The sequence below is a fragment of the Oryx dammah genome, unplaced genomic scaffold (assembly GCF_014754425.2).
Source record: "Oryx dammah isolate SB20612 unplaced genomic scaffold, SCBI_Odam_1.1 HiC_scaffold_29, whole genome shotgun sequence".
NCBI lineage: Eukaryota > Metazoa > Chordata > Mammalia > Artiodactyla > Bovidae > Oryx > Oryx dammah.
The window spans coordinates 91810971-91819454 of record NW_024070213.1 but is presented as its reverse complement, the minus strand read 5'-3'; the positions used below and the strand labels follow the sequence as shown (position 1 = coordinate 91819454).

At 39.9% G+C, this 8484-nt stretch overlaps 1 long non-coding RNA gene across 1 annotated transcript; it reads left to right on the top strand.

Annotated features, from left to right (window-relative positions):
• Nucleotides 1-332: 332 nt before the first annotated feature.
• On the top strand, nt 333-3560 carry LOC120858355. Its single transcript, XR_005719836.1, has 3 exons — nt 333-374; nt 1886-2014; nt 3355-3560. It is a non-coding gene; the product is annotated as an uncharacterized LOC120858355 (long non-coding RNA).
• The last annotated feature ends 4924 nt before the right edge of the window (nt 3561-8484 follow it).

The following is an 8484-nucleotide window of genomic DNA, read 5'->3' as shown; positions in this document are numbered from 1 at the left end:
AGACCATTCATGATTGAGTTGACTCTACCCTTTGGCTTTTCCTAATTCAGTCAGATCTTTGTTCAGTTCTAACCTTGGACCCCAGCTTCATGGTTAGAGTCAGTAAATTCTATTTAAAGTATGTAAAATCAGAGGTTTATTTCAGGAAAGCAAAAGTGATTGCATATTATGGTTTTGTGGGGTTTTATATTATCTGTGCATCTTTTCCCCGTCAATGTGTGTACCAAAGGCTAAAGGGATTCATCTGTGGAAGCCTGCACCATTGTCCATATTCTTATTCTCTCCATACCCAAAACTGGTGTTCAGTGCACATCCTGTTTTTCCCTTTTCTCTTTCAGAGGATACCACAGAAGTTCCTGCTGATTCTTCTCCTGGTGAGTTTGCACTTGCACTTCATCTCCTTCTTACAGTGACCGTTTTCCATCCCAGTCTCATGTCAGAGCTTGCATGAGAGATAGGTTATAAGAATTCTATGAGAAAACCTGGGAAAGTATTGTTCCTCATATGAAAATTCATGGTTTAGTCGCTAAGTCATTTCTGACTCTTTGCGACCCCATGGGCTGTGGCCTGCCAGGCTCCTCTGTCCATGGCATTTTCCAGGCAAGAATACTGGAGCAGGATGCCATTTCCTTCTCCAGAAGATCTTCTGGACCCAGGAATCAAACCAGGGCCTCCTGCATTGCAGACAGATTCCTGCATTGCAGGCAGATTCTTTACTAAATGAGCTACGAAGAAATTCATGGGAACATAAAAATGAGCTTATTTTTTATACAGCATTTGATAATATTAAGTCTCTTGCATGGACTTACAAAAATTGGGGGTCAATCATTGATTTTTCTCCAGCAAAAGAACAAGAGGACGTGGTCTGATGTTGTGACCTGAGAATTTTGGGAAGGTGCATGAAAATCTTTCTGGTTATGCTGATTTGAAGGATGGAATACATGGCCATTGTTTCAGGGAGACCCTGAAGGAAGGAAGAGAATGTACACCCTGAAAGTGATGCAGAAATGAGGGCATTAGGATCACAGGGAGGGCAGGACACAGGATGTGTAATGTAGGCGTCAGGTAGAAGAAGGGCTCTAAGCTTTGAGATTTGTAATGGCATCAATGCCTAATTCCCAGGCTGAGATTTGTGTCTCTTCTTTAAAGTGAATCCCAAGGACGTGGACCAATCTCCTACTCATTCTTGGGCTTTCTCCACAGCACCCTGCCCATTCTACGCTGTGTGTGTCTGGCATCCTGAAGAGCCCTCTCTTCAGCCTCTACAGCCTGGGGACGTGGGTTCTCTGTGCATGAGGGCACTGACTCTTGTTTGACTTCATACACTCTGCCACATGTGCCATGTGGGGTTCCCCTTAAAAGATATTCTCTCTCCCACATGAGGCCTGAGACAGCCTGGCTGGAGTGTGGGTATGGAGATGGTGTTGAGGTGGTTTTAGCTCACAGTTTGGGGGTCTGACTTGCTGTTTGCTCTGTAGGGGGAAATAAATCTCATCAATCTTGGCAGGTTCCCTTTGAATACAGGGTAGGCGATAGAGCCTTTGCTTAGCTTGATTATTATCAGAATAATACAAATATATCCCATTATTTCTAAGGGGCTCTCACAAGTAGTGCTGTAGTACATGGAATCTTTGTGCCCTCCAAGTGTGAGACAAATATGCCCCTTCTTTCATGCAGGAATCTGTGGCAAGTGATTTTATTGCATGCATAGAAAGGGGATAGCACCTCTCAAGCAGAGTTGGTAGCCAGAGCAATGGTGAGACAGTATTGATATCATTTGCAGAGAGGAATTCAGAATGAGAAAAGCATGTCCAGACTTGGGCAGCACAATTTTATTGCCTGAAGAAGAATCAAATGTCTTGACTACAATGTGTCCTAATTTCAGCCTCTGATACAAACAATGTTGATCCCGCCGCCACCTCTGCTGCCGCCACGGAGTCCACAGCTGCTCCCTCCACAACCACCACTGCTGCCAAGACCACCACGTCCTATGAACAGTGCCTCCTTTATCTTCGTAAGTTTACACTTTGAGTACATTCTTTATGGGTTTGCTGGATTTGCTGTGTTCCCTATTCTCAGATTAGACTATATTTAGGGGGCAGAAGAGTCAGACGCGACTGAGCAACTTCACTTTCACTTTTCACTTTCATGCACTTGCAGAAGGAAATGGCAACCCACTCCAGTGTTCTTGCCTGGAGAATCCCAGGGACGGGGGAGCCTGGTGGGCTGCCGTCTATGGGGTCGCACAGAGTCGGACACGACTGAAGCGACTTAGCAGCAGCGGCAGCAGGGGGCAGAAGAAGTCATGAGAAAAGCCCTGTTATCTTCTCTTGTTCTCTAATTCCTTGTGGATTTACAAATTGAGTCACAGAGAGACATCGGGGCTGCCAGAAGCCTGCAGTGGCTTGTTGACCAATTTCACCGTGTGGCTCTGGAAATACTGGCCCCTAACAGGCAAAATTCATCTTTAGCAGAATTGACACTGGACAGACCAAAATACGGGTCTCCCTGAAGCCAGGAACTTCTTTATGTTTGCTTTTTTCTACCAGAAAGGTCTTTGTTTCTTTTAAAGAATATTCCAAATCTAGGAAATAGCATTGTAATGAGGCTTCCTTGATGTAGATAGTTTTTGAGTATCATTCAGGGTATTTCTTGGAATGTGGAAATCCATTGAGGGTCTAGGGTACAGTTTTCCTATTTCTGGTTCAATTCTCTCTTTCAACAGCCTAGTAAAATCAATGACAAGTGTGATTGATTCTCAATATACGACAGAGAATGTGTTATAACTTCACATATATAATGTAATTTAAATCATAGTAATGCTATGAAATAAATATTTTAAAGATAACAAAATTAAAAATTACAATAAAAACTTTTCCCAGAACATTATGCAGTCAGAAAAAGGTATGGACTCCTCATAAACAAGGAAAGACATGAGGAACCTTTGAAATACTGCATTATACTCTTTCTGTGTCTGAGACAATGCTTGGCACCCACCTCTAAGTTCTATATTGCATATCCTATGGGTGAGATTATGAATAATTGTCTCTTATCAGAAGAAGGCTGGGTTGGTTTGTGCCATATACACGAAGAACTAATCCATATTGGTTGTCTCTCTGTTTTCTCTAAACTTCCTGCTGACCTAGGTTTACATCCTAGCCTGCATGTCTTATTGCCTCTGGATGGGAATTAGGTGTTTATCTTCTAGGGATACAAATTTCATCTCTTTTTGATTCCACTGAATTCAGTGTCATTTGACATTTGTTAGTCTTGCAGGGTCCCAGGAACGGAAACACTGTTCATTCGTTTTGGAAAACCTCTTCTTTTGGAAAACATTTTTTTTTTCTGTTTCAGGTTTAAACCCCTTGCTTCGGGTCATTTTATGCTAAAAGTTATCACTGAGATGGAATCAGCCTCATCCTTCTATATTTGATCCTACTGGATTCGGCCAGAACGCCCCTTGATTTGTTTCACTGCTACTACTTTCCAGCCCTGTCATATCTCTCTTATCTCTAATCAGTTTCTATTCATTCAAATAAAATGATGAATGACATCAAAAATAGTATTTATTTTTTTAGCTGTCGGCCCAGCGGTCATCCAATAGTTATGTCAAGTGATAGATACTTTGACTCTTACCCAGTTCTTGCCTATATTACTGTAAATAAGTGGACCTCCTACATGTTTATCTAATTTTTAAAAACAAGTCACAATCCTTGTGTATATCACTGGTGACTAGAGCTTCCTCTCTGTGAATCAATATTCCTAGGTATAAAGGTTCACTTTGATTCCACCAAGCTCTGCTATCAACTGACCCATAATTACTCTAGTTGGAGTGACTTAGCAAGTGAGAAAGATGGAAGCAGTCCTGAGGTCTGGGAACTGGCCTGACACTCCTGGGGTTCGGAACTGTTAGGACCTAGCCTAGGCTCACAGCTTGGAAATGACTCGCTCTTGCTGGACACAAACACTCTCACAAAACACCAACATCAGAGAAGGGCACACAGTCACTTCTATAAATTTGACCAGTTCATCATGTTGGCAGTCTTCAGTACAGACAAAAACACGGTCAGTCCGAAACCATGAAACACTACATATCTCCCTCTCCTAGCTAAAGCATGACTGCAACTTCCTTTACTAGTAGAGCTTTGGCTTCCCTCTATTCTCTTCTTCTCCAGACAAGGTTTGTTAAGACACTCAGTCACAGCATGAGTGATGCTCCCTTGAATCTCCAATCCAGAGCAGAAGGAAGAAGGGTGCTTCCCTAAACGTTCCCCCAAATCACCTCACACAGGCCCCAGTTCTGTAAGCAGTCCTTTCTAACACCCAAGGTCTAAGGCCCCTCTCTGATTTCCCATGGTTTACGTTCTCCTCACTGCAATGAGTACTAACCCAGCTGAACTCAACCACAGTGGTGTTTTGACTAGTGGGCTTTGACATCTGAATGTATAATTGGGAGAACAAGGTGCAGCACCTTTGTCCTCACTTGGGAAATTTGCTGGGTGTAATAAAGCCTCATTTGGGGAGTCTTGCTAAGAGAACCTTTAAATTTGCCTGAACTATCTCTATCAGTAAATGAAGCAGTGCAAAATCCAAGAAGTGCAACATTAATGCTCTGATTAAGGAAATGATAAGGCTGGAATTTGGTGCTTACTAAATCTCTTTTCTTTTTGAAAAACAATTCTCTTCCACCTACCCCTGATGAGAATCATTGCACTGAATGATATATTGAGAAAAGGAAATTAAGTTAAGAGATTGTAGTTAAAAGCTCTTAAGTCAGAAATTTATTAGTGGTACATTAATATATCTTGTAAGAATTCTTACCTAAGTTTTTCAGTATTTAGATTTGACCTAAATGGAGCAACCTGGTTTTTTAAAAACTTCATTACAAATCAAGAGTATACCTGGCCATTCAGAAACGGTTATTGGTGTCTGTGTACAACCAGCAATTCTTGCATAATATCTGGTATCATTTTACTTTGGATTTGGATGATTCTCACATTAAATTTCTTCTCCTTTCTCTTTTCTCTCTCTTCCTTTGTGCTCTTCTGTCTCACTTAATCACCTTGTTCATATACATACAAAAACCACACATATTACTATGTTCTCATGTTATATGCGGAAAAATACGAAAACAATTCTCTTTGGCTACTTGATAATAGGCAGAGGAGACTATTAAAGGTCAAGCAAGGTGTGTCTTCTGATTGCTTTGGCTGTACTTAATATTGAGATAAGCTGGGGCCTGGGGACATGGGACCCTTTGCCAGAGTGCTCGCACCTGGACAAGGGGTCTTCTCCAGCAACAGAATACAAAGGAAGTATAAGGGACAGACAGTAACATACAAAAAGGAGTGAAGCAATAAGATACAAAAACGTCCTAGACCAACTGCCACTCCCAAGGGGCCTGGAGCAAAAACAAGGTACTCTGCATGAACCCTGCATACAGCACCAGCAAGGAGGCGGGCAGACCACCTCAGCTATAGCCCCCTGCTCAACCTCTCAGACCTGTCTCTGTTATCAATTTTAAGGATCCAGGAAAGTCTTCTTAGGAAACAAGCACGTGTATTTGATAGTTGTCTGCATGTTGCAGTACAAGCCTTGCTTGCAACTCTGCTTTGGCCTCTTTCAATTTCTACTGTAGCAAGTGTGGGGATTGGTAAAATTATGAAAAAGAATGTTTAAGAATAGCAACAGTCCATTGAGGAATTGGTGAACCCTGATGTATTTCAGTAGCATCTTCCCTTTTATAATAGTTTCTTGGTCCATTCAGGCACAATTTGAATTTTCAGAGATTGAAATCTGTGTACATTAAGTCTATTGGCACAGAGATAGTTAAGTCTATTAGCATATTGCCATAATCTAGTTAGACAAGATTTAGAGTTCATAATCATTAAAGTCAAATTACTATGTAGCATGATAACTACTTTCTCAGAGGAATATGCACAAAAGAAATGTCCTTTCCTATTTGTATGATAACTAAAGGTAGTGGTTTTCATGTAATATTCAAGGCCTAATTCCATCCTTGAAATTCCTGGGAATTACGTGTTTTGAAGAAACCAGAGACATTGCTCAAATCATGCAACATGTGTTGCACATGTTTTTCAGATCATGCTAATAAACAAGAGAGGCCGAGACCACAGAACTCTTGTGGTTTTGGCAAAATCATACCCCTAACCTAGAAATCCTATTGGCCTCTTCTCAAAAGTCACCAGATAAATTAGCATTCACTGTTGAAGTCTCACTTATTTTTTGATAAATTGACCTATTATTAACTATATATTAATGATGCTGTTTTAAGTAATGTTTTCAAATTTTTCAATTTTGATCATAGGAAACATGTGGACATATCTTTGAATTTTACATAGCTGCTTTCTATCTCATGATCTTATTTTACTTATCGTTTCTAGCACATATTTGTATGTGTGTGTGTATGTGATTATACATATACACAACCATGTTATCTGTATGTAAATTTAGTTTCCCTCATTATTTCCAAGGTTTTCAAATTTCTTTTTTCCTGCCTATTGCACTGGCTAAGACACCTGAAAAGATATTAAGTAGAAGTGAAAAGAACTAAGACCTACCCTAAATTCTAGTTTTTTATTTTAGGGGAAGGATTTCACTTCTTCTCTATTATGTATACCATTTTTGATTTGTAGTAATTTTCACTGACTCCTAGCTCAAAGTGATAAAAAGGAAAAACTTACAACTATGAATACTTTACATAGCAAATCTCCCATTAAGATTTTATGGATGGCTGAAAAATTTTACAGACAAAAGATAAAAGAGTTCAGAATCTCCAAACTAGCTGTATAAGAAGTGTTAATAAGGCTTCTCTAAGAGAAAATGAAAGGCCACAAATAGAAACATGAAAATTAAGAGAGGAAAAGTACATTGGTAATGATAAGTATATAATATAGATAGCAAATCAGCCACATATAAAGTTAGTAGGAAGAGTAAAAGACAAAGGCAGTAGAATCATCTGTATGCACATCAAGCAGTTGAGGTATATACAAAGCAGATGTAAAATGTCATGTTAAAAACCATAGAAAAAACCATAATGATGAGAGGAGAGTCACACTGCAGGATTTTAAGATATGTTTCAAACGAAGAGATCAGCAACTTAAATTAATTACATATAGATGGGCTACTACCTGTAAAACACGAGGGGACCAAGATCTGAAAATACATACACACAGAGAGAACGAAAAAGAATCCAAACACAACACTGATGACCAAGTCACAAAAGAAGAGAACAAAAGAAAAAGAAAAAAGAACTACAAAAATAACCCTCAAACAAGTATAAAATGGCAGTGAACACATACATGTCACTGGATTACTGTAAATCATTAAATGCTCCTATTAAAGATATGGAAAAGGTCAGCTTTCATTTCAATCCCAAAGAAGGAAAATGCTAAAGAGTGCTCAAGCTATTGTACGATTGCACTCATTTCATGCTAGCAAGGTAATGCTCAGCAGTATGTGAACTGAGAGCTTCCTGATGAACAAGCTGGATTTAGAAAAGGCAGAGGAACCAGAGATCACACTGCCAACATTCACTGCAATTCCAGAAAAATACCAACTTCTGCTTCATTGACTATGCTAAAGCCTTTCTGTGGATCACAGCAAACTGCAAAAAATTCTTAAAGAGATGGGAATACCAGATCAACTTACCTGTTTCCTGAGGAAATGAGGGTCAAGAAACAACAGTTAGAACTGGACATGGAACAAACGATTGGTTCAAAATTGGAAAGGATTACTTCAAAGCTATATACTGTTACCCTGCTTATTTAACTTCTATGTAGAGTACATCATGTGAAATGCCAGGCTGGAAGAATCACAAGTTTGAATCAAGATTGCCAGGATAAATATCAACAACCTCAGATATGCAGAGGATACCACTCTAATGGCAGAAAGAAAAGAGGAACTAGAAAGCCTCTTGATGAAGCTGAAAGAAGAAAGTGAAAAATCTGGCTTAAAAGTCAGCAATCAAGAAACAAAGATCATGGCATTCGGTACCATCACTTCATGGCAAACAGATGGGGGGAAAAGTGGAAGCAGTGACAGACTTTACTTTTGTGGGCTCCAAAATCACTGTGTATGGTGACTGCAGCCATGAAATTAAAAGATGCTTCCTCCTTGGAAGGGAAGCTGTGATAAACCTAGACAGTGCATTGAAAAGCAGAGACATCAATTTGCCGACAAAGGTCTACATAGTCAAAGCTAGGGTTTTCTAGTAGTCATGTACGGATGAGGAATTTGGACCATAAAGAAGGCTGAGTGCTGAAGCATTGATGCTTTCGAACTGTGCTGTTGGAAAGACTCTTGAGAGTCCCTTGGACTACAAGGAGATCAAACCAGTCAATCCTAAAGGAAATCAACCCTGAATATTCATTGATACTGAAGTTGAAGCTCCAATACTTTGGCCACTTGATGTGAAGAGCCAACTCATGGAAAAGACCATGATGCTGAGAAACACTAAGGGCA